Source organism: Pan troglodytes, chromosome 8 (assembly GCF_028858775.2).
Source record: "Pan troglodytes isolate AG18354 chromosome 8, NHGRI_mPanTro3-v2.0_pri, whole genome shotgun sequence".
NCBI lineage: Eukaryota > Metazoa > Chordata > Mammalia > Primates > Hominidae > Pan > Pan troglodytes.
The window spans coordinates 16,363,308-16,390,130 of NC_072406.2; the positions used below are offsets into that span (position 1 = coordinate 16,363,308).

A 26,823-nucleotide genomic window follows, 5' to 3' on the forward strand; every position below is an offset into this window, starting at 1 on the left:
GGGTTTCCTTAGCGTCGTTGCCATCAATCATGTATAGCCAAGGTTCCACTTCTTAGCTTCTCCTTCAAGAAAGCCGACGAAGCAGGCATTTGGGAAAGTCAGCACTCGTTCAAGAGTTCGTTGGCTTTCAGTTGTGATGATGTTTTAAGGTCATATTTTTCCAAGTAGGATTGTTTGAGAATGAGGGCTCTGGTTTCATTCAGAGATAATGGCAATAGGCTTCTCTCACTTCAAACACCTGACTTGCCACACACTTGTTTGACTGCTGCCCTTATCCAGAGAATTCTCATCAAGATGGGCATGTGGGCCGGGATGCTGCTGTTACCCCAGGATTCACACTGGCCTCGCGCGCTTGCAGAAAAGCAAGGCAGTGGATCTGAGCTCCATCCCCGCAGTCTGCACTGGCCCCTTCATGGCACAGCGACAGCTTTGCCATCTGCCAGCAAGCATGCGGGGTGTGGACGACACAGCCGGAGAGAGCAGAGGCCAGGCTCATGAATCGGACAACGAGCTCGAGTTTTCATGGTGTGACTCAAAGATCCATCAACACTTCCTTAGCCATCTGCTATTAGGTATTAGTGATATAGTCCACTGGATTCAGCCTTAGTCATCTGCTATTATCTGCTATTAGGTATTAGTGATACAGTCCATTGGATTCAGCCTTAGTCACCTGCTATTAGGTATTAGTGATATAGTCCATTGGATTCAGCCTTAGTCATCTGCTATTATCTGCTATTATATATTAGTGATATAGTCCATTGGATTCAGCCTTAGTCATCTGCTATTATCTGCTATTATATATAAGTGATATAGTCCACTGGATTTAGCCTTAGTCATCTGCTATTATCTGCTATTAGGTATTAGTGATATAGTCTACTGGATTCAGTTAATGCTCAGACTCTGTGAAAATAGTCAAATTCTTTTACTTTCTCAACTAGATTTGATGCATTTTTTGAATATTTATGTGTCATGTTAACATGACCCTAATTCAATTAGCTTGCCAGTAAATTTTACTGCTTGGGGATGAGATCTACAAAGGCATTACACAGGGACATGAAGCTCCCTGCTGCCAAAATGTTGGCGCTCTTCAGCGGTTAAAACGTTTTTCCTTCTGCTGAGTGATGATCCGCTTCCATGGAGCTTCCATCCTTGGCTCCTAGAGCTTTCCTTTGGTGATTGAAAGCATCAGTCTGCCTCCTCTCCTGTCTGGCATCCCTTAAAATATTTGAAAAGGGTGACTAAGTTCCCTCTAAGCCTGTTCATTCTCCTCCAGGTCATCCTCCTGCCCTCTCTTGTTAGTTGTACAGAGAAGTTTCTAGACCCTTCACCGCTGTGGCTAATTCCCGAGAAGAGGAGGTGGGCTACTCCGGTCTTGAGAGTTATGACTGGACACCTGAGATGCACAGGATATAAGGCTTCATGCAACTGGAAAGAAATTTCTGCACATAACAAGTTTATACTCGTCCATGTACAAGGCCCCGAGTCAAACACAGTCATCTGAAATTGTCAAGTGGGAGAAAACAGCTACAGATTTCTATTTTTTCTCATGCCTAGTCACAGCATTGAGTCTTGTTTGAGGCAACATCACTCTTATCGTTTTTAAAAAATATCTTACTACAGCCCTCTCCCTCTTGCTTGAACTCATACAGAAGAGAAGGCAGTTGTCCCTCCTGCTGTATAAATTATAACTGCCGTCTCTCCTTTCTTTCCACACATTGCTGCACCCAGAGTGCTGCCACCAACACTTAACTGTATCTTTATAGTCAAGGAGGAATCTGCCTTCCAGAGACAGAAATAGTGTGTTCACATGTGTGTGAATGTGTATCCATGCACATGTGTGTGCATCTGTATGCATGTGCACGTGTATACACTCAAGTTGTGCATGTATGCTGTACATGTGTATTCAGGGATGTGTGTGCATGTGTGTGCATGCATGTGTGTGCATGGTATGTGGGCATCTCTTCGCATGTGCACCTATGTGTGCATTTATGTTGTGCATGCATGTTATGCATGCGTGTGCATGGATGTCAGTGCATATGTGCATACATGCATGTGCGTGTGTGTGGATTTGGATGTACGCAACTTATGCATTTTTTCTAAGGCTATTTATTTTTTCATTTGGGCAATTTTTTTTTCTCAGATGTCCTCAGGTCCATCACAGCTCAGCATTATGAAATAATAAAGTAACCAAATCCTTTCCCAATCGTTAGCAGCTCCATGTGTATCCATCTTTTCTTGGTTTAACTTTGATTGTTTATGCATGGGCAGCATGTACTGCTGTGAGAAAAAATCAGGTTTTCTTTTGTAGAAGCTTAAGGTAGATAAATCTTTGACGTACACTGGTGGGCTGTTCTAATCTTGCAGTTGCTGTATGGACTGGAGACTTAATATTCACCTCTTTGGAAAGGCTGCACAATTGATCTCAGGAAGATCTCAGCAAACCTTGGAATTACTGCTGGAATGAATGGATGCACATCTTTTGAATTATATTTATAATACTATATACTAATATATATACTATATATATTATAGTGTGGTATACTATACTATTATACTATACTATATACTCTACTATTACAGTATACTACACCATATACTATACTATAATACTAATACCCTTCTGTATATATTGTCTCCTTGTTTTGTTGAGATTTGACTGGATCCCAGGGCAACCGCAGTGTAGGCACTGTGAGACGCAGCAGTTGATTCCCCACCTGCCCGTCCCCACCCTGGCCAGGATGGTGCCTGCCTTACGTCTCTGATCCTTTTCAGGTCATGCACAGTAATCATTCGCCGTCCTCCCCAGGGCTCTGTGGCTGGCATAGCTGCCACTGTGTGCGAAGGGGATGGGCTGCCCAGCTGAGCTTCCTCAACTGACTCATCACCCACATTTCGGCAAGAGACTCATGCATGGCTCCTGTCGCCGGGAGCAGGCTGCACGCTGTGATTTCATTTGTGTCCTGTCTTGTTCATGCTGGCCTTCTTGGGGACATTGCTGCGAGGAATGCATTTACAAGGGATTTGGGCTTCTTGGATGACCTGGACAGGTTTCTGCCTCCTCAGTGTCTTGTTGTCCTCTCTCATTCTGGAAGTCAGGTTCAGAGAGGAAAGCCTTCAGGCACTATAAACAGTCTCCATAACTGAAGGAGGCAGAGACAAGAGCCCTGTTCCCAGGTGGTTAAATCAAAGGGACTGAAAAACAACAGCTTTGGATCCAATAAGGCTCAGGCATTGGGGGGACACGAGAAGTTCTCCCAGCGCTGTGGCCAGTGCCTGCCATGGGCTGGTGGCAGGGAAGGGCCATCAATGGTCGTTTCATGCTCAAGACAGGAGGACCTGGAATTCCTCAAAGGCATATGTCTGTGATTGGAGGGAAGGGGAGAGCACTGAAGGTCATGCCTAAGGAGCTCTTAGAATATGTCCACGGGCGCTTTCTCCACACCTGGACACTGTCAGGTTGGAAGTGCTTTCTACTCTGTGGAACCTGACTTCCTTTTGCATATGTTTAGACAAAAGTAAACATCTGAGTCATAGTTACCTATCCCAAGAGTCATTCTGACTGTGATAGGATGTTTTGGGACCTTAATCTCTAGCCTTATGAATTAAAGTTGCAAAATGCATATTTTTTCTTGTTTTAGTTTGAAGATACATTAACTACAGAGTTGAAAATGAGAGCTTCATGTCCTCTTTGCTTCTGGGAATGCCTCGTGGTTGTCCACGTGCTGGTCTCTGCCCCACGCGTGAGTGCACATGTGCAGGTGCCCCCCTCCCTCCCTCCCTGATCCTCTTCATGGAGTCCCCGACCCGCCCTCCCTGATCCTCTTCATGGAGTCCATGCTCCACCCTCCTGCACCTTCCTCCGTTATGCTTCACCCAGAGCTTCACACATGGACATACATTTTAGAAAACGAAAGAAAAGGTTAAGTCTGTATGATGGTAACAATCTTGACTAATGTATCGCAGTAGTACTCTAACCAGACAATTTACTGAAAAACAATCTAATTTTTTGGGCTGTGCACTCCTGATGAATCTGTGAGCTCTCCTAACCATAACGCTAACCATAACCCTAACCCATTTTATTCTCCCCATCATCTTATTACCTGTCATTGGCCTGGCCTCTGCTGGGTGTCCCATAAATTTAATGAGTCAAACTACTCACAGAATGAGTAATTAAGACGCCTAAAACTCTCATTTACTTGGATTTATATTTCACTTTTTACCAAGTTTTATTTGCATTGTACAGTCAAAAAAATTTTCACAAATAAAGAAAAATAAGCTCCTAAATTTGTACTCCAAGAAAAAAAAAGATCTCAAGCTTTAAAAAGTAACCACCTCTTCTTTAATAAAGTGGAGTAGAACTCCTAAAATCATAAATTGACCCGCCCTGGGAAAAGTGTTATTTCTAAGATATTAGAAATGAAATATGACCTTTGCAGCAGACTGTGGTAGGAATCTTAATTGTTGAAGGTTCCGGAGAGGTTTGGGATTCTCAGAGGGACAAGGACTTGAACCTTAACAGTATTTAGCTTACTGAATTGCCCCGAAATGTAAACAGCCCGTAGTTGGGGCAACAGTGGCCGCTGTGACCTGTCGCATGACAACACGGTGAGAAGAAAGTGATGTCATCATCATTCCTGTCTGGACCACCAGGCCTCGTGCATCTGAAAAGCTGACCAGCCTCAAGAGTCCCACAGGCAAAGCGCTCACCGCAGAGTCGCGGCAGCTCCCGTGGATTCTTCTTTATGGGTATTGCGATCCATTGTTCACCCACGACCCATTTCTCTAATATCAACAAGACAGAAATGGCACTTGCCCGTTCTGAGCACGGGCTCCTTGGCTTCCCGGAATTTCATTAACCCCTGGCTCCACTCCGGAGCTTCTAGTTATCGTATTCTAAACAGACACCGGCTTTTTTTCACATCACTGAGGACTCAAAAATGGGAAAGGTGGAGAGAAAAGATCCCGTTTCCTCCGGACACACACATCTCTTTTTATGTTGATAAAGTGAGGTTTAGTTTGGGGCTATTTAATTTTTATTTTTTATAGTCTTAAGAACCTGGTAACAATGCTTAAAATGAAACAGGGCAGCATCAATTAACAGAGAATAAGAAGTGGAGCTCTGTGTCTGCTGCAGAGGTCAGAGCCTCCCAGCCGCCGTGCCCAGGTGCTGTGTGCCGTGAGCGGTGCCCGGGTGCTGTGTGCCGTGAGCGGTGCCCGGGTGCTGTGTGCCGTGAGCGGCGCCCGGGTGCTGTGTGCCGTGGGTGCAGTGTGCCGTGAGTAGGTTACAGGCAGTGGAGATGCTGAGCCTCAGCCACTGGGCAGCTGGACGGAGCCTGGGAGCTGAACCTCCTGGGAGGCTGGCTGATGACCTCCTGCTAGAAGCAGCCATACCCCAGTGTCCCATGGGTGGTATAAATATTAATATTTCCTACAACTGCTTTGATGCAAAAAAAAACTCAGAAAGCATGTTTAGAATATAAAAGCACGACAGCCTAACTCTAAAGGCTTGCACACTGATAATTATTTAATGGCTGCAGGTAAGCACTCTGAAGCGGGACTTAGCTCTGAGCTGGAGTGCCCGGGAACAGTGCAAATCACTCGGACGAGGCCCTGCAGAACACTTGATGCGTTCAGCTCCATGCAGCCCTTAGAGTGGCCTGTGCTGCTCAGCAGCCTGCACAGGCCCCGAGCAGAGGCCCCAGGGTGGCCTCTGTCTGTAGAAGCCCTGAGCCCTCCAAATGTCCCCATGGGCTGCCCCGTATTTGGTCTCAGGAGAGTTTATTTCTAATTTTGCACTTGGGAGTTGAAATGGGCTAGTTTTCTCGTCAACTTTCCTTCTCATCCAACAGCACCTTCTCAGTGGCCTGGGCAGGGGATGCTCTACCAGGTCTCAGGCTCCGTCCCCACGGTTGGCACTGCCCCCCACTCACACTGACATCAGAGCTTATACCAAGGCAGGGCAGAGCTGAAATCCTACAGAAAACAGGCCTGGGAATACTGTGCTTAATTACTGAAAGACTGTGGCACTTCAGGTGGTCTGTGGGTTGATGGGACCTAGGACACCAAATGTGGGGCCATGGGGGCTCCTGTGCCCTTCCCAGGGCCTTCCACACACCTGCCCATGTGCTGTCCTAGAAGCCTCACCTGACTGAACAAACCCCTGCCAGGCCATGTTCCCTTCCATTGCCAGGAGCCTGTTCATCTTATTCCTGCTGCAGAAACCCACCGCTGCCCGGGGGGCCACCCCTTGAGGCCTATTTTGTAGCTTTTTTTAATGTGGATGTTCTGATACTGAATTTGGACTACAGAACATGATCAAACATTCACTTCTCTGTAGGAACATACGTTTACTTTTATGTGGATTGAACGTGGATTCCTTCTCCTTGCTGCAAGAGTGCTTTGAAGATACTGGATTAATTACATTGTACCTTACCTTGTAATGAACTGTTTATATCATTTTATTCAAATACACAAGGAAGTTTTTAGGACTTCATCTATTTTTTTTAATTCTTTTAAAATTCTGGGCCTTTAATGTAGCTCCTGCTGTGTAATCACTTGTTAAAATTTTTTGCAGAATGAAAATAACACATCAGTGAGTCTTGCCCTGTTCTCTCTTGATGAGCCTTCCCTGTTCTCTCCTAACTTCCCTGCACCCAAATCCCTTGTATTTATAGCCTTCTTGACACAAGCAGGGTCTAGTTCCAAATGCCTTTTGCGTGTTGCTTATAATCCTCATAGCAGCCCTGGCAGTAAGGACCTATTATTGTCCCGATGTTACCAATGAGAAAGTGAATGCAATTAAGTCACTTACTTATGAGTAGCAGAGCTGGGATTTGAATCCAGAGAGTCTGGAACACACATCTCACCACTACAATCCTTACACTTTTCCATATGTAGGGCTTCCCTATTTCCTTATATATCAAAAGCTCTTGGAGACAATGGATAAATGGTAGGGTGAAGACTTGATTCACAGCACATAACGTGGAAGGTTGAAAGTAGATCCTCATAACCATCTGTTTGGATAATACAGAATTTCTTCTTTCTTCAAGACCCTCCAGAGATAGCTGTAAGAATAAATGAAATGACTTCTGTTGAAAACACAAAACTCCTTTGAACCAAAAACATTTCCATAAAGAAAACAAAATATAAAACCTGTATAGTCCTCTAACAATGAAGCCATAACAACAAAAAACAAGAGCAGTATTTCGAGTCTGAAATGCCTACCCTTAATCTGCCTGTAGTTGCCGGTGTATAATTTAATGTGCTTTTTGGAGTTACTACCAAGATAATTTCAAATTTACACTTTGAAAGTTCGAAACTGAATTATCTTGGCTTAAAAATAGTCCACTCTTAGTCAAAAAGAGAAGCAGCACATTTGTGTCAGTTATCTATTTAGGGACAAAATAGAGTTCGAAAAAAGAAATTAAGATACTATGAAAAATTCTGCTTTTGTGTAAGTTCAGTACAATATTTTGAACTTTATGTTTTTCTAAGACCAAATTATTTAACTTGAGCCTCAATTTTGGGATTGACGCCTCTTAGGCATTTCCATAATTTAATTCCCTGTGCTGTCTAGGTCTATTATTTTAATTTCTGATCTTATGCCTATTCAAATTACTTTTCTTCACAATATTTTATCTATATTTTAATACCTCATTAAAATTTGACCTCTGCAGGAAGCCCTTTCCTGCATTTCTACTGTATTTGCATGACATCATTTAAAAGAGATCTGGTCCTCCTGACTGCAGCCTTGGAATGTTGTAAAGGAAGCGTCGTTCCAAAGCTCTGGTATCCTCCCAGTGCCTGGCACCGTGCTGGGCACGAAACGGACCAGATGCTTATTTGGTTTCCATTAACAGCAGACACCTGCCCCTGCCATTGACTGAATTACCTATTTCCACATGCTCCACACTAGGGCAGGTGGCCTCCCATCACAGTTCCCATCCTTCACCATTTGACCTCAGGGCGCCTTAAATTCTGTTTCTATACATTCCCTCTATAGCTAATTGAGGCCTTCCTAAATGCCAGCCACCATTTAGCCCTTTACATATATGGTTGGCTCATAAATACCCCTGAGAGGTAGGATGGTTCCCACCCCATGACAGATGAGGAAACTGAGGCACAGGTGAGGCTGCCAGTTTCCCCAACCACTCAGCTGGGGTGTGGCAGGGCAGATGACAGAACCAGGGACCACAAACCCTAAAGGGCGGCAGCGGCAGCAGCAGCAGCAGCAGCAGCAGCAGCCTCTGCACAGGCACGGGTGGCGTTGGTTTTGAGTGTCTGCTGTTTGTTAGGGGTCCAGCCTGTCTGTTGCTGCTGTCTGTGTGTCTGTGTGTCTCATGCGATGCATCATTCATTGCATGGGGACCCTGTTTTGAGGCCTATCCGAAGTTTCATCCTGTTCCTAAGCTGCTCTAACCCGACTTCAGAGCTGTCTGCATCTCAATCCCATGATCTCACTCCAGAGGCAAAAACAAACCCTGTGAAGTGGGCAGACATTGCCTGCAACTGCAAAGTGTAACAATGTTGTTGTCATCATTATCCAATAACGCCAGAGCAAAGACATTGTTTTTCACTTTTATTATTATACATCAAAGATATGGTATTTTCCATGTATGTTCATTTAGTCCTTAAGTAAATATTTGTCGATTACATCATTGGATCTTCACAGAAGTGGCTCCTGACTAAACAACACTGTATTGTAAGAGAAATGGCATCATTTCTTAGCATATTTTCTCTTTAGAAAAGAAGACAGAGATTTGAATTTGGGCGACACACATAATAAAATGGATGTTTTCTTTTTAACAACCAAATCATACTCGAATTACAAAACCCTCCAGGCATTATCAGTTAATGCCAACACAGGAGGAAGATTTCTGCTCTCCGATTACATAAAACGTCTCCCCATTCCCAAGATCCTGGAGCCTCTCTCCCAGCGTCAGCTGTGAACCGCGGGTTTTGCAGAACGGGAATTCAGGCACTGTGATCTCAGCCAGTGAGGAGGTCAGATCAGGGCCCCAGGTTTGCCTGGTGGACCTTCCGAGTGGAAAGCAGCCAATGATTTGTTACCGTGCAGGACAGCCGCCTCCGGGAACCAGTGTGTGGCCCGGGTGCCACGCAGCCTCGCGACCCCTGCCTCTCTTCACTGGCTTGTTCTCTGCCTCAGTCAGAGCCAACGACTTAGTGGCATCACAATTTTCTCAAACTTGCCAGAACTTTCTGGAATGTACTTAAAGAAAGCCATGACTCTGCCTCTTGTTAGCTGACATTCATTAGAGGCTTTGTGTCAGAGCTGGAAGCCATGAGTCACACTTGCTGATACAAGGGGAGATCTCAGCAGGAGGAACGGGCCTCGTGGTGCCCGTGCGCTTCCTGGAATTGTGCTGTAAGTGAAATGAGATGCTGGTGCCTGGGAGACCAGAGCTCAGCCCACATGGACTCCTCTGACACTTCGTCTACACTTAGAAACCTCCAAGCAGGCACAGGCCAGGTGCAGGTCACTTTCTTCAGCCCCATCTCCCCAGGCAGCCCCAGAGGCGGCGGCAGTGGGCTCCCAACTTCATGAATCCGCTGGAGCACGGAGATGTGGCGTGAAAACATGTCACACTCCTGGAGACGTGCATGAAGCCTCCTGGTGGCCTCAGAGTGTCTGGGGCCACCGGTCCTTTGAGATTTTAAGGAAAACAGTGTGTTTTCTGCTGTCTCCCCCTGACACAGCACTCTGAAAATCAAGCCGGAGCACCTGCAGAACCTCAGCACTGTCCAGAGCATCGTTGTGAGGGTCGGTTGCTGACCCAGGGCACGTCAGCCCCTGGAGGCCGAGTTACACTAACCTAGCCTCTGTTTCCCACATTCCTTGGTGTGGAATCTGGAATGGACCATAGAGAGAGAGGACATGAGAGCTGGAACTTTAATGCCCATTCCTTCGGCTCTGGATGTGGGAAATACAGGTCATGTCGAGATAACACACTTTTCACCACAGGGACATTCACAGGAAGGCCACACGCTTCGTGTCAAGGGTTAGACCAGAGGCTCGGGGCTGTGTATTCACAGTGACGGCCAAGGAGGAAGGGATGGAGTTGATGCAATTGGAAACCCCCTTAGCAGTTGACATTAGACCCTGTCTTACAGAGGTGCTGAGGGACGAGCTGCCTTTGAAGCCTGGCGCACGCATCTCCCAAGGCTGCGGCAACCAAGCACCGTGGACCAGGCGGCTTCAACAGTGGGAACGCAGGTTCTCACACTCCCTGGGGCTGGATGTCCTGCCCAAGGTGTTGGTTCCTCTTGAGGTCTCTCTTCTTGTCTGGTAGACGCCATCTTCTCCCAGCGTCCTCACACCATCGCCCTCTGTGTCCCAATCTCCTCTTCTTACAAAGACACCAGTCAGATTGGACGAGACCGCATGCTAGTGACCCTGTTTTAACTCAGTTAACTCTGGAAAGACCCCATCACCACAGTTCTCACCTTCCCAGGAGGTGCAGACTTCAACACCTGAAAACTGAGGACACAACTTACTCCTTAACAGTGTGTGTGTGCCTGCATGTTCTTAAGTCTTCAAAAAACTTTATGCAGTTGAAGAATTTGGGAAAATGCTTCTAGGCCATACATGGTCCTGTACTGTCATTTAAACAGTCCCCCCACTCTCCCCCCCCCCCACACAGGGCCCTCGTCTCTGAGGGTCTTCTCCACAGACACCTCCCACATCCACAAAACGAGATGCCCAAGCTAGAGGGTCCCCTGGCACCCTTTAGAGAAGGACAGAAATAAGACGGAGGAAGAGGAGGGCTGTGGATAGGCCTGAGTCACTTCATCACAGATACCTCTTTAGAAAACCCTATGGATTGACTTCTTGGTGTAAATGATAAATGGCCTTTGAGAAAAGTTGGAAAATACGGATAAAATATAATAGAGGAAACAAAAATACATGTGTTAGGTAAACTTAGCCGTAACAACTGTTCAGTTATCTGGGGGTGGGAAGTACCCCCAGCCCTTGTTGCTGTGGGAATGTGAGTAGCTGTTCCCTGTGTTTGAAAAGTCAATATGCAATTATATCTACATGGGGGTGAACAGGCTGCCCACACAGTGTTACAGCTTGCCTTTTTTTCACCTAGCCTTCCACATAATTAAAAATAATTCAGAACTTTAATTTTTAGTGACTACATAATATTTTATCTTAACAATATGCCAAAACTATTTAATCATTCTCTTGGTGTTGACTATTTCTGATATTAACAGTTCCGTGTAGCTAGAACAAACATTATTGCCCATAAATCTTCATAGGTAGTCATATTATTTATTAGGATATATTCCTAGAAATGGAGGTACCCGATGAAGGGGCATGGATAATTTCAGATCTATTGTTACAAATCAGAACATCACTTTTTGGAAATTCTTAGACTTTACCAGGAGTGAATGAGATTGTTCATCTACCAAAAATTCTAGCAGCAATGGGGAGTTTTATTAAACACACAAACAAAAACCACACACACACACATATACACAGAAAGAAAGAAAAAAGGGTTGCACCCTTTATTAGGCAAAAAGAAAAAAAATGATATCTCAATGTTGTAAGAATTTGAGTTTCTTTTCCTTACTGGTGAGGTTGAGGAATTTTTTATTCATTTCTCTTTTTCTGTGTTTAAGCACTGGGCTGTCTTTCCGTTGGAAACGGTTTGCCAATAATCTTTGTGGCACGTAGTTTCCCAGTTTCTTATATATAATACCTTTTAGTTATTTGACAGTAACGGTTTTTTGACTTAGGCTTTTTACTTTATCCCAATGTATGAAATTTCAGGATGCCCAAGGCTTTCTCTTGGCTACTCCTGGGGTCGAGCTCAGTGGCTGTTGATTGCAGGAGAGGCCAGGACCAGCACTAAGGAAAGTTGTAACCAGGAGAAGGCCAGTGCTTTGGTGATAATGTTGCTGATCCTGAATAGTAACCAAATGTCTGTGTTTTGTTTCATGATTTTTTCCATTAATTATCTGCTTAGAAAGTCTTTTCTTCTTCCTCACATCCATTAAATGTTCCACTTTCCAAAAAAATTGTTATGTTTAATGTTTCAGCTGTCTATATTTTCTATTCAATTCTTCTTCAGTTTATTTTTGTATATGGTATGAATTAAGGATGTTAATTTATTCCCCCCTAACTGAATCTACAAACTTTTCAACATCATTTATGAATTAATTGTCCTTTTATTATTACTCACTAAGTTTTTCTCTATTAGCATTTGTTTCTGGGAAAATGAACCTTTTCCGATGATTAAGCTCTTTATTCTTCTGCCAATATCGCAGAATGGTAATTCCTGTAGATCTAGTAGGGCTACCTCTCCCTCATTACTCACTCGTATTTTTTCTTTTTAAAACATTTTTCCTTGGAAACTTGTGTTTCCCCATGAGTCATTCAATCATTTATAAGACTGTAGCCCTGCCATCTGACCATGGATGAGAAGAATTCAGACTCGATGCCAGCGAGGAGGAGCTGGTGAAAAAGGAAGATAATTCTGGGAAGAGGCTGCAGCCCTGGGCTGCGAGGTGGACCTGGGCTGAAGCCACAGGTGGAAGGAGCTTGCTGGAGCTGCTGGTCAGTGGGGCAGCATGGGGGACTGGGCCCACAGCGTGGTGCTTCACGAACCTTGCATGCTTCCTGGCCACTCTCGCAGAATAGTCAGACTCTGTGAAACCGTCAGGCTCCTTAAACTCTGTTGAATCCTCTGGTTGCCTCACTGATATGGTTTGGCTGTGTGCCCACCCAAATCTCATCTCAAATTGTAACTCCCACAGTTCCCACCTGTCATGGGAGGAACCTGGTGGGAGGGGGTTGAATTAGGGGGTGGGTCTTTCCTGTGCTGTTCTCGTGATAATGAATGAGTCTCATGAGATCTGATGGTTTTAACAAGGGGAGTTTCCCTGCACGAGCTCTCTTCTCTTCACTTGTCTGCTGCCATGGGAGACGTGCCTTTCACCTTCCACCATGAGGTCTCCCCGGCCAGGCGGAATTATAAATCCATTAAACCTCTTTCTTTTGTAAATTGCCGGGTCTCAGGTATGTCTTTCTTAGTGGCATGAAAACATACTGATACACTGGCAATCTATCCCAGCTCTGTCCAACTCATATTCAACTCTGCAGCTGGCGAGCCTCAACACATCCAAGGACAGGTGCCTCCCCTTGGGGTGACCCATGTGCCACACCCATGGAGTCTCCTGGACTCTGCAATCACATACCTGGGTCTGCTGTGGGTCCCTACCCTCTCTGTGCTTGCTCCTGATGCATCGTGGGTCTTCCACTGCTGTGGTTTGAATGGTTGTCTCTCTGAAATTCAAGCTGAAATATAATCTTCAAAGCGGCCCTAAATGTAATCTTCAAAGCAGCCCTTTGTAGAAGAGCCCTTAGACGTTGATTAGGCCATAAGGACGTTGCCTGGAGGGGTGGGATTTGTGCTGTAGAACAGGCTGGAGGAACTGGCCGGGTTCTTGTGTCATCCGGCCTTTCACTTTCCTCCATGTGAGGACACAGTGAGAAGATGTTCCCTTCGAAGCCCTGACCAGACACCAAATCTAACTTGATTTTAGACATCTCAGCCTCAGAGCTGTGAGGAGGGTATGCCGACTGCCCATAAATTACCCAGTCTGTGGTTTTAGTGACAGCAGCCTGAACGCACAAGGACCCCATCCTCTCCATGCTCAAATCTGGACCCCTGTGGGCCCTCCGTCCCCTCTGTGCCCACATCAGGACCCATCCCAGGTTTTTGGCCCTGGACTGTCCCCCTACTTCAGGCTCTGTGGTGGGTGCCTGAGCAGGTGCCACAGGACACCTGGGCATCTGCAGTCTCCAGGATCTCCTGCTCCCCTCCAGCACCCAGTCCCCATCTAAGATCCTTCGGAACTTTACAGCCACCTCCAGGAATAGCTATAAACTCTTCCCATGGCCTCAAGGGAAATTGGAAATTGAGGCCATTGGAAATTGGCTTCCTTTTCTTCCAAGTGGTCTTGAACAGAGACAGAATCATGTAAACTCTAACCTGAGTGTGAACTTACAGAGCATGCATGGGGTGGGGTACCCATGGAGAAGGCGCTCTTGCCTGTGCGTTTGTAGGATGTGTTGAAGGGGCAGAGGGAACCTGGTTGACAGCTCTGGTTCAGGCAGCAAATCCAGCCCTAGGCAGCCTGGGCGCTGCAACCCCCCTGCCACAAGGGCCACTCTGCCGTCTGCCTCTGCCTTGATCTCCCACCTCAGGGCCCCTGGAGCCCAGTATCAGCCCCTCCCCACCCCCTCTGCCCACTCTCTTTCCACCCTCCCTGCATGGTTCCTGCACAGTAGATCCTGAGACACAGGCTGGACTTGAGGTCAGACTCCCTGCTCCCCACACCCACGTTTCACAGACCCCTGAGCACCTACTTGGTGGATCCAGGCAAATGGTCATCTTTCCTTCTTGCATTGTATCCATTGGATATTCTTTGGCTTTATTCAGAGTCAAGCAACCGACAATTATGACAGTGTAGTTATTTAATGTTCTCGGGACCTTTACTTAATCCTAAAATACTTGATACATTTATTTCCTGGGTTAGATTATGACAGAAACAGCCTTTAGATGACATTTATAAGAAAACGTTTTCAAATCCAAAAAACTCCATGACACCATGATATCGAAGGTATGTCTTTCTCCAAAAAATTCCATGACACCATGATATCAAAGGTATGTCTTTCTCCAAAAAATTCCATGACACCATGATATCAAAGGCATGACCATTAATCATCACTTGGTCCCAGGCAGCCATGGGTGCACTTGCTCTGCCCACCTCTGGGCTCTCCCCTGCAGCCCACTCAGCTGCCCACTGGTGGTGCCACTCTGGCTGAGCGCTGGAGGCGGGGCTGTCTTCCCCGTGTAGAAGGTGTGCTTCAGTGGAAGTGCATTGGTCAAAGTTCTCTAGAGGGACAGGACTGATAGGATAGTTTATATATGAAAGGGAATTTATTAAGGAGTATTGACTCACACAATCCCCAGATGAAGTCCCACAATAGGCCTTCTGCAAGCTGAGGAGCAAGGAAGCCTGTCTGAATCTCAAAACCTCAAAAGTAGGGAAGCTAACAGTGCAGGCTTCAGTCTGTGGCCGAAGGCCCGAGAACCCCTGGCAAAGCACTGTTGTAGGTCCAAGAGTCCAAAAGCTGAAGAACTTGGAGTCTGATGTTCGAGGCCAGGAAGCATCTAGCTTGGGAGAAAGATGGAGGCCAGAAGACTCAGCCTGTCCAGTCCTTCCATGTTCCTCTGCCTGCTTTATCCTAGCCGTGCTGGCAGCTGATTAGATGGTGCCCACCCAGATTGAGGGTGGGTCTGCCTTTCCCAGTTCACCAACTCAAATGTTAATCTCCTTTGGCAACACTCTCACAGACACACCCAGGAACAATACTTTGCATCCTTCGGTCCAATCAAGTTGACACTCAATATTCACCGTCACAAGAGGTGTCAAGTGACTTCTCGGAGGAAAATCTGGTAATAAAGGAAAAACCTCAGTACTTGAATCCAGGCATTTGGCTTCTAAATTCAGGGGCTTCCCAACTGCACAAGCTGCTCTTAATTTCATATTCTGGACCCTTACTTCAGAGTCTGTATCAAAAGAAATCACCACAGCGAGAAGGCAGATTCTATATATAAGAGACAAGTTTGTGTCTATGTGTTATATATATACATATATACCTATAAAGGACTGTGTACTATAAACCATACATTCACAAATATTGACAATCAACTGCACTTAGAAGATAGATGCGTTCCATGTAAAAATACGCTTATTTCTGGCAAAAAAGAAAGAAACAACTGGTACTGATGTAACAACTGTTTTATATAACTGAAATACATTGACAAAATAATTTTAAAATGGTCTCATGTTCCATAATTTAAGGGGGAATCCATTCATGTATAAATTCTAAATTTGTAAGGTTATCCTCAACTCTTTTGGAAACAAGGTGGTTTTACTTAACTCCCAATTTCTTTATTATTATTATTATTATTATTATTATACTTTAAGGACTAGGGTACATGTGCACAACGTGCAGGTTTGTTACATATGTATACATGTGCCATGTTGGTGTGCTGCACCCATTAACTCATCATTTACATTAGGTATATCTCCTAATGCTATCCCTCCCCACTCCTCTCAACACATGACAGGCCCTGGTGTGTGATGTTCCCCTTCCTGTGTCCAGGTGTTCTCATTGTTCAATTCCCACCTATGAGTGAGAACACGCGGTGTTTGGTTTTCTGTCCTTGTGACAGTTTGCTGAGAATGATGGTTTCCAGCTTCATCCATGTCCCTACAAAGGACATTAACTCATCCTTTTTTATGGCTGCATAGTATTCCATGGTGTATATGTGCCACATTTTCTTAATCCAGTCTATCATTGATGGACATTTGGGTTGGTTCCAAGTCTTTGCTATTGTGACTAGTGCCACAATAAACATACGTGTGCATGTGTCTTTAAAGTGGCATGATTTATAATCCTTTGGATATATACCCAGTAATGGGATGGCTGGGTCAAATGGTATTTCTAGTTCTAGATCCTTGAGGAATCGCCACACTGTCTTCCACAATGGTTGAACTAGTTTACAGTCCCAGCAACAGTGTAAAAAATGTTCCCATTTCTCCACATCCTCTCCAGCACCTGTTGTTTCCTGACTTTTTAATGATTGCCATTCTAACTGGTGTGAGATGGTATCTCATTGTGGTTTTGATTTGCCTTTCTCTGATGGCCAGTGATGATGAGCATTTTTTCATGTGTCTGTTGGCTGCATAAATGTCTTCTTTTGAGAAGTGTCTCTTCATTTCCTTCACCCACTTTTTGATGGGGTTGTTTGATTTTTTTCTTGTGAATTTGTTTAAGTTCTTTGTAGATTCTGGATATTAGCCCTTTGTCAGATGGGTAGATTGCAAAAATTTTCTCCCATTCTGTATGTTGCCTGTTCACTCTGATGGTAGTTTCTTTTCTGTGCACAAGCTCTTTAGTTTAATTAGATCCCATTTGTCAATTTTGGCTTTTGTTGCCATTGATTTTGGTGTTTTAGACATGAAGTCCTTGCCCATGCCTATGGCCTGAATGGTATTTCCAAGGTTTTCTTCTAGGGTTTTTATGGTTTTAGGTCTAACATTTAAGTCTTTAATCCATCTTGAATTAATTTTTCTATAAGGTGTAAGGAAGGGATCCAGTTTCAGCTTTCTACATATGGCTAGCCAGTTTTCCCAGCACCATTTATTAAATAGGGAATCCTTTCCCCATTTCTTGTTTTTGTCAGGTTTGTCAAAGATCAGATGGTTGTAGATGTGTGGTATTATTTCTGAGGGCTGTGTTCTGTTCCATTGATCTATATCTCTGTTTTGGTACCAGTACCATGCTGTTTTGGTTACTGTAGCCTTGTAGTATAGTTTGAAGTCAGGTAGCGTGATGCCTCCAGCTTTGTTCTTTTTGCTTAGGATTGTCGTGGCAATGCGGGCTCTTTTTTGGTTCCATATGAACTTTAAAGTAGTTTTTTCCAATTCTGTGAAGAAAGTCATTGGTAGCTTGATATTTCCAATGGCCCGAAGGCTGTCATAAAATTCAAGATTCAAACATGCATTTTTTATTTTAATTGAAATACTTTTATGGACTTTAAACTTAAGAAATTTGGAGTTAAGTTCAATGCCACCCCATCAAACTTAACTCCAAATTTCTTAAGTTTGAAGTCCATAAAAGTATTTCAATTAAAATAAAAAATGCATGTTTGAATCATGAAATTTATGACAGCCTTTGGGCTATTGGAAATTGGCTTCTTTTTCTTCCAAGTGGTCTTGAACAGAGAGATAATCATGTAAACTCTAACCTGAGTGTGAATTTACAGAGCATGCATGGGGTGGGGTACCCACGGAGAAGGCTCTCTTGCCCGTGCATTTGTAGGATGTGTTGAAGGGGCAGAGGGAGCCTGGTTGACAGCTCTGGTTCAGGCAGCAAGTCCAGCCCTGGGCAGCCTCACCCAAGCCCCTGTGGACACAGGACTCACTGGGTCTGTTCAGCCATTCTGCCTGGCCAGAAACAACCAAGTAACCCAAAGCCCCATCCGTCAGGTGTATGTGGAAAGAGTAATTCTGCTGCAAGACGCCGCTTTCTACTGGGTTTGTCGCCCTTTGCCTGTAGCTGCAAAGCTTCCAATTTTTTGGAAACCCTGCACTCCACATTTTCATTTATCCTGAAACTAAATCAGTTTGGGGCTAAACATATTTTAAAATGTCAGCATCCTTATTTGGTCCATGGGATGAGAAATGCAAGATTCTCAGAAAATGCCATGTTTAGTTTGGATGTTGTCCTGGAATGTGGAATGGAACAAATGCTAGATCCTCCTAGAGCGTTATGAAGAGTAAAAGAGAGAGGGCAAAGAAAACAGCTGGTAAACTCTGATATGCTCGAGCTCACTGAGTTCTGTGATCGTTACTATTTATCATCCCCATCCTTATCAGAATCTTCAGATTGTATAGTAGCCAATATATTACATTTAGAAGACAGGAAATCTGAAAACATAAATCTTTCTCAGAGCACCCAAACTGAAAAGCCTGTGCAAATACCCCGATTAAAAATAGGAAGAAGAAAACAATTAACTACTCTTCATCGCAGTTATTGAACCAATTGAAGGGCTGACATATAGAGAGATCAGTCCGAAGCCCTCCAGCCCAGAACACACGTTGGGTGATGGCTGTTGGCTGACCGAACAGATACCTTCAGCTCTCCTTTCCCTTTCTCTTCTGCTTTGGGATCACCCAAGGAGAAAAACCTCACCATGTGCTTATCTCTGCATTGGATGTTGGTTGACCTGAGTGAAAATGGCATATGAATTGGTGATATCTGCTGGACCATGGCTAGACCTAGGCTTAGGAGAGACCTCCAGCCTGGCCACAGGAGGCCAGGAGGATGCTGAGCCACGCAGAGATCACTCAGTTTATAACAGCAAGATTCTTTTTCTAGTATCCTGAGCAACCCAATGCCCAGAATCTTTTAGGCTTAGTTCCCCTTGAAATATTTTCAAGTAAAGGAGAAGAAAAAAATATTTCTGTATAGGTGTGTACTGGAAGTTGCTTTCCATGGCTTTTGTGACTTGAAGCAGCTTTGTTTAGGAGATGTCGCCGTTGTAAGCCTCTTAAGCTTGAGAAAAAGGCAAATTAGTACCATTTCTCATTGGTTAACATGGAACTTTCCCCATTCTTCTAGGAGAGAATCTCTTTATTGGGAAAATGGGGACAGAAGTGAAATGCAGCACTAAATGAGTTGGGAGCTCATGAGTGTGGCTGAAGATCCTCTTCTGGGCTAGCAGGTGTTTCCAGGGGTTTATGCAAATCCCTCCCTCGTGTGGCCAGAGGGCCAGAGGTGGGGTTCTGCCTGCTAGACCTGGAGGGAAACATTCACAGTTACCACCAGCAAGAAGGGGCGTCCCCGTTGGAATAACCGTGAGGAGAAGGTGGATGGGTGGAGTTGGCGGAAATCGGGGGGATGGGGAGCAAAATAACTGGGGCAAAGGAAACCAAAATGAGTAAAGGTAATCAGGAGAAAAATCACTTTGTGAGGCAGACATCCAGGATGAGTAATTTCTGAATGAGTTTATATTTATGGTATACAACATGATAATTTCATTTATGTGTACATTGTGGGAAGGCTAAATCAAGCTAATTAACACACGCATTACCTCACATACTTGTCATTTTTTGTGATGAGAGCACTTAAAATCTCCTCTATTAGCAATTTTCAAGTACGCAATACGTATTTATTAACTGTAGTCACGAGGCTGTACAAGAAACCTCTTAAATTTATTTCTCCTAACTGAAATTCTGTATCCTTTAACCAACATCTTCCCAATCCCCCCAAAATAAGTGATTTCTTAAAATAGAAACCATTACTTGTGACTAGCTACCTTGATCAGCAAGGATGAACGGATGAATGATTGAAGTTGTCACTAACATAAGCAATGACAAGTAAAGTCACCTCTCAGGTAATACAGGTGTTATAAAACTGGTTATGATCAAGTAACACCTGGCTCCCCGGAGCCTCCTGTTGACATCATCTCTGCCCTACTGTGTGTCTACCCAGAGTTGGAATGCTACAAAGAGCTTAGAATTTTTTTTTTTTTTTTTTTTTTGAGACAGAGTCTCTCTGTGTTGCCCAGGTTGGAGTGCAGTGGCGTGATCTCTGCTCACTGCAACCTCCACCTCCTGGTTCAAGCCATTCGCTTGCCTCAGCCTCACATAGAATTTGGGTCTTAAAATCCTGATTTCAAGTTCTGGCTTCAGTTTTCTAGCCACGGTAGCTGGCCAGCTGCAAAAGCAACCCCTTAACCTTTCAGAATCATGCCTTCCCTCATCTACAAAAGTGGAATAATAATGAATGTCCTCTTACCTCCCAGAGCTTTATGAGGATTAAATACCATTGTGTGTCAGAGAGTGTCTTATAAACTCTGTGAAACCCTTCAAATGCTGAGTATATGAATAACCAGTGGACAATAAGAGAAACCGTGGAGTTTTGGTAGCAATCTGAGGGCACCAGGGTGATTTCAGGCTCAGTTAGCCAACCCAAGTCATAGAAAAAGGTACAGAAAGCAAGGGAAGAGTCCTATGTCTAAAATAAGCCTGTGTAGGGTTGGATATAAACTATTATTGACTTTTATCATTTCTTAGTTTCCACATTTAGTCCTGAGGCCCCTGAGCCCATGGGAAGCTGTGTTAGTTTGTGTTCATGCTGGACAGGGGAGCCAGCTCCCGTCTTTGGGTTATGATCATTATGCTGGAGACTTCTGGCCATCCGGGTGCCGTAGGAACCCTAAAAGTGTTCCTGAGTACACAGCCCCAACAAGGTGGCAATTCCACCAAGAAGCTATGCAAGTGGCATTCGTAGTGCCTTCAAATCCCAAACACCGCATGTTCTCACTCATAAGTGGGAGTTGAACAATGAAAACACAGGGAGGGGAATATCACACACCGGGGCCTGTCAGAGGGTTGGGGGCTAGGGGAGGGATAACATTAGGAGAAATATCTAATGTAGATGAGGGGTTGATGGGTGCAGCAAACCACCATGGCACGAGTATACCTAAGTAACAAACCTGCACGTTCTGCACATGTGCCCCAGAACTTAAAGTATAATAATAAAAAATAAATAAGTTTAAAAAAATTATTCCCAGGTGGACTACTTCCTAATTCTGGAAACAGTAGCAATTTCTATTACGCGAGTGAGATATACTTGTATTTTACTTATAATGCCAAGTAGAATTTTAACCATGAGGCCTTAGAAAATGATATTAACCCAGTTTAACGTGTCTTCTAAGTGCAGCTCCCAAGACCCTTCTCTTAAAGTTGTCTTTCTCCTCTGGTGTGTGTTGAGTAATGGAACATGAGTTTAGTTTTTCTAAACTGGAAGAATTCACCTCCTTCTCTACATATTAAAATTATTTTTATATAAGACTTCGATGTATGGGAAGCTTTGACTTCATTCAGAAAATTTTACCAGCCGGGAAATCATATACAATGCAACGTGTTGCAAATCTCTGCAGAGCCTAAACAGGAAGAGGGTGTGTGGTGGCTGTAAACGCCACACAGGAGTCTCCTAATCAGGCCTAGGAGATGAGGCCCAGAAGTAAACAGAGATGCAGCAGCTTCTTCCCCAAACCAGCAAGGCAGGCCTCCGGCTTCCAGTGAGTGTGTAGATCAGTTTAACTCTTGGTGTTTGTTTCACGACTCTCTAGCAGACGACCTAGCAAGGGCACTGAGTATTATAAACCTGTTTTATTTAGTGTTTGTTAAGTAGATTGTACCAGACATTGGCATGCAGGGATGGCTGCTGCACTTTCCATTCTCATTTGAAAGGATCCCAGGTTCCTAACGAATAAGGCAAACTCGGGATGATGCATGAAAGCGTGAGGAGGGCAGCTCTGCAGTTGTCAGGTGCCCTGGTGTTGGCAGATACCACCGCCATGATGAGAAGAGGCCGTGCCTGCAATTCACAAGGTCACCACTTTTGCTCCGTCATGGATCCGGGTTTGGCTGTTGTTCAGGTCATGTATCAGGAGAAACCCTTGCATGGAGACCAGGAGAAACCCACCGCAAGCTGAGCAGAAGGTTAAAGAGATTGTGTGGGCTCGTGTGGCAGGAAGGTCCCAGTGGGGACTCCCAGGAAACAGGTGCTGCTGGCTCCGGGGTCAGACCCTCGTCTCTGCTGGCCCAGGACTGGCCCTCTTCTGAGCAGGCTCACCGCCCCCACTCCAGCAGTCTCAACCGGGCTGCCCGGATCTCTGTGCTGGACTATTCCTCATTTACGAGAGATAATTTTTTTCCATAGCTCTTAAGGGAGGATTTTCTTCTTCAGGAGTCCCAGAAACAACCTCCTTACATGTGTCCCTGCAGCCCAGTGTGGACAAGCCTGCTCTGCTGGGCCATTGCAGCAGGAAGGGGATGGGATACGTGGGACTCAGTGATGAGCTCACCAGCTGTACCCACCCTCAGGCAACTTTCCCTGCTAGAAAGCAGTGAGGGCAGGAACTGGAACCACGTTTTTCAAATCAGCCCCCTTTTCCACTTTCCTCTGCCCATTTCTAGCATGCAGCACCTGCTTTCGATTCTGAGATGCATCCCACATGGTCCAGCACGAAGCGTTCTTTGGACAGAACGCCTGCCATGAATGTCATTCCTCACTGGCCGACCGTGGTGCTCAGGTGTTCACCGTTGGGGGTAGCAGGGTAATAGTAACAGGAGGAATTTGTTGAAAACACAGAAGCCTTTTGGTGTCCTCTTTCGAATGAGTTCCATAGGTTAGCCCTTTCACTTCTGAAGACCCAGAACAGTTCTCAAGGGCAGTTGGAGGAGGAGGCGCTCTCTGCAGTGGGAGCCATCCGAGGGCTGTCCCTACAGCTGATGCAGGGCTTCCATCCTGGTGCATTTGATCAGGGCCATGCCGTCGGGATGATGGGGACCAGGGGATCAGACGTCTTGTTTTTGTGCATGAGTGGTAGCAGCCCAGTTAAGACACGTGAAACCCACAGTCTCTAAGTATAGAGCCCTTTCAGCTTTACTGCCTTTCAAAGAACCCTGGCTGAAATGCCAATGTTAGGACACAGGTGAAATTGAACATTGCACATGTACACAGGGTCCATTTCCTCTTTGCTCAGGCCCACCCTGCTGGGGATGCTTTGAGGCCAGGCCAGGTCTCCCGTCCAGCTCCCACATCTACCTTGTCCACACCTCTGAGGACACCTCTGAGACTCTCCCTGAACTCAACAGAAAGAAAGACAAGACGGACTTCCTAATGGGAGGGGAGGAAACATTTCTCATTAGAGATATAGAAGATTGTGTGTCTAAAGAGATTTTTACCATGAATTGGTAGTTGTCATTTTTAATTTTTCTATATTAAAATTTAGTGTAACCTCAAGTGTAAAACCTTCAAATAGCACATTTATTATCAACTAATTCTAGCACAAATTTTACACACCTGCCACACACTGGGAGTTGCTCAGGTCTTTACCAGAAATACACTTCTAGTATTCAGACCTGGCAACTAAGAAAGTTAAATTATGAATATACCTGTTCGTTAACAAACATCTATTGTGCTCAGCTGAAAGGGCCCATCTTTTTGTTCTAACTCATGTGAGCAACTAGTCCATAAAAAGTAACGATATACAAAAAGTGTCATAGATTTGGCCCCAGCAACTTAATTAATTTAGTTCATTTGGAAGTAGGTGACAAGGCTTTTTTTCTTCATAAACCTTCATTGATCCTCTTAAAATAGGGCTGACACAAGTGGAAGTAACTCCATTTGATGGCAGATAAAGTTGAGGTTCAGGCCAGGGTTTCTAAAACAATTCAGGTGGTAATCAGCACTCATCCACCCCAATTTAATGACGTTCACACGTATTCCCAGTAAACAAATCCAGGAATTGCCTTTTGTTGAGAAATTAATGAATGTGAACCTTTATTATTATTATTATTATTATTATTATACTTTAAGTTTTAGGGTACATGCGCACAATGTGCAGGTCAGTTACATATGTATACATGTGCCATGTTGGTGTGCTGCACCCATTAACTCGTCATTTAGCATTAGGTATATCTCCTAATGCTATCCCTCCCCCCTCCCCCCACCCCACAACAGTCCCCGGAGTGTGATGTTCCCCTTCCTGTTTAGCCCCTTTGGTGTGTGTAACTGTCAACCTCAGGATTTCTTTGTCAAGCTCAGCAGAGTATGCAGAGCAGAGTCTAGGAAGGACAGCTTAGATTTTTGGAAAACCACGCCAGACCACACCGGAAAACACAAAACTTTGAGCCTTGACTCCCGGCGAGAGGCGTTCAGCTACGGCAAGAGGGGCTGGTCTCAGCGTCTCTGAATCAGCCCCAGGGTGGTTTATCTAAGTGAAGTAAGGTTGCCCGTAAGCTATGCTCTCTCCCCTAAACTCTCTCTGGCTGTGATGTCTGGGTCCTCAGGTCCCAAATCTTGGCAGGGACAGCCCGTGAGTGCTGGAGCCGGGTCCGGTGGGGAAGCAGGGATGTGTGCCTCTTCCACTGGCTGAGTCATGCCCCTAGTGTGTTTCCTCCTGCTTCACCACCGCCCCAACAATTGTCTCCCAGAATGTTTTCAGCAAAATCAAAGACCTCATATTGTTTTATGTTAGCCATAGGTAACCTTTTTGTGGGAAGCGAGGACAGGATCTCACTCTGTTGCCCAGATTGTCGTGCAGTGGCACAATATTGGTTCACTGCAACCTCCACTTCCTGGGCTCCAGTGATCCTCCCACCTCAGCCTCCCGAGTAGCTGGGACTACAGGCATGTGCCACCACACCCACCACCTTTTAAAAAATGTAACCACACACCATTATGATTATTGACTACACTGACAAAACTTCTTACTATCTAACATGCTGTCAGTTTTTAAAATAAACCCCCATGTACTCACACATCATGAGACGGAGTTTCGCTCTTGTTGCCCAGGCTGGAGTGCAATGGTGAGATCTTGGCTCATCGCAGCCTCCACCTCCCGGGTTCAAGCGATTCTCCTGCCTCAGCCTCCCAAGTAGCCAGGATGACAGGCATGCACTACCACGCCTGGCTAATTTTGTATTTTTAGTAGAGACGGGGTTTCTCCATGTTGGTCAGGCTGGTCTCGAACTCCTGACCTCAGGTGATCCGCCTGCCTCAGCCTCCCAAAGTGCTGGGATTACAGGTGTGAGCCAGTGCGCCCGGCCTCCATCATGCAGTTTCAACAATTATGAACCCAGGCCAACTTGTCTCATCTAAAATCCCATGTAACCTCTTCCTCTCCCCGGGATTATTATGGAAATCTCAGACTTGAAATCATTTCATTTGTAAATACTTCAGTCTGTGTTTCTACAAAATAGTCCCTCTCTCTTTTAAAATATAACCACGATATGGCTAAAAAAATTAGCAATAACTAATTCTATAAAGTATGTACTTGAAGAGTGTTCAGATTGATTGTAAATGTATATATATGCATGTGTTTGTATATATGTGCCCATGTGTGTACACATATGTATAGACACGTTTGGCTTGTTTAAATCAGAATTCAACACATTTCAAACATTACATTTACTTGGACAAGTCTCTTAAATTTATTTTATATACAGGTTATCTCTCTCTCTTTTTTTAATTGCAATTAACCAGATTCCTTACCCTGTAGCATTTTCCACACTCTGAATTGAGTGACTGCACATACGTGGTATCTTCTTTCCCTTCTTGGTCCCATGTGCGTTCCTGTGGACTGGTGACGAGATTTACATATGTGCTGTTTAACACACTTGCCACTAGTACATGTGGCTGTTCAACACTTGAAATGTGGCTTCTGTAAAACTTTTAATATTAGTTAATTGAAATTAATGTAAATTTTAAAACACACTCTATTTGGTTGTTGGAAGATTTTCAAGTATGATTGGAGCAACTGCGGCTCACAAATCTAGTTTTTCAGCTGGAAATTTTACAAACTGTAAATACAGACTATTTCCAATGAGAAATCAGCAATGGAAGATGTACTGCTAATGCAAAATTTACACAAGATTTCAAAGATGTATGAAAAAATGTAAAATATCACATCAATACTTTTTACATTGATAACATTATGAAATTATATTTTTGGTACATTGGGATAAATAAAACATACGATTAATTTCAACAATTTCTTTTTACCTTTTTAACGTGGTTACTAGAAAATTTAAGATTCCTGTCTTAAATACTGTAAGATAGCTCACGTGATATTTCTGTTGAACAGCGCTAATGTAGAGGCTTAATTTGATTCGGATTTTTGTGGGGGAAAAAGGAGTTCACGGCGATGTGCGCCCCTCACCGTATCACACTGGAGCCACAGAATTCCCCTTGTTTGCCTGCGGCGTTGTAACGATGGAGCCGCCGGCTCAGTGTTTCCACGCTCTCTCCCAGAATTCCCCTTGTTTGCCTGCGGCGTTGTAACGATGGAGCCGCCGGCTCAGTGTTTCCACGCTCTCTCCCAGAATTCCCCTTGTTTGCCTGCGGCGTTGTAACGATGGAGCCGCCGGCTCAGTGTTTCCACGCTCTCTCCCAGAATTCCCCTTGTTTGCCTGCGGCGTTGTAACGATGGAGCAGTCGGCTCAGTGTTTCCACGCTCTCTCCCAGAATTCCCCTTGTTTGCCTGCGGCGTTGTAACGATGGAGCCGCCGGCTCAGTGTTTCCACGCTCTCTCCCAGCTCCTCACCAGATGGGTTGGCAGCAATGATGATGATGACGCTCATCTTGCGTCATTCGAGATTGCCCAACTGGGATATTCTATCAGGTTGGTGCAAAAGTAATCA

At 44.8% G+C, this 26,823-nt stretch overlaps 1 long non-coding RNA gene across 1 annotated transcript; it reads right to left on the reverse strand.

Moving 5' to 3' along the window:
* Window positions 1-2,905: 2,905 nt before the first annotated feature.
* LOC129136241 (uncharacterized) lies at window positions 2,906-26,823 on the reverse strand. Its single transcript, XR_008537653.2, has 3 exons — window positions 26,343-26,823; window positions 25,676-25,763; window positions 2,906-7,064 (listed from the first exon to the last, which is right to left on the reverse strand). It is a non-coding gene; the product is annotated as an uncharacterized LOC129136241 (long non-coding RNA).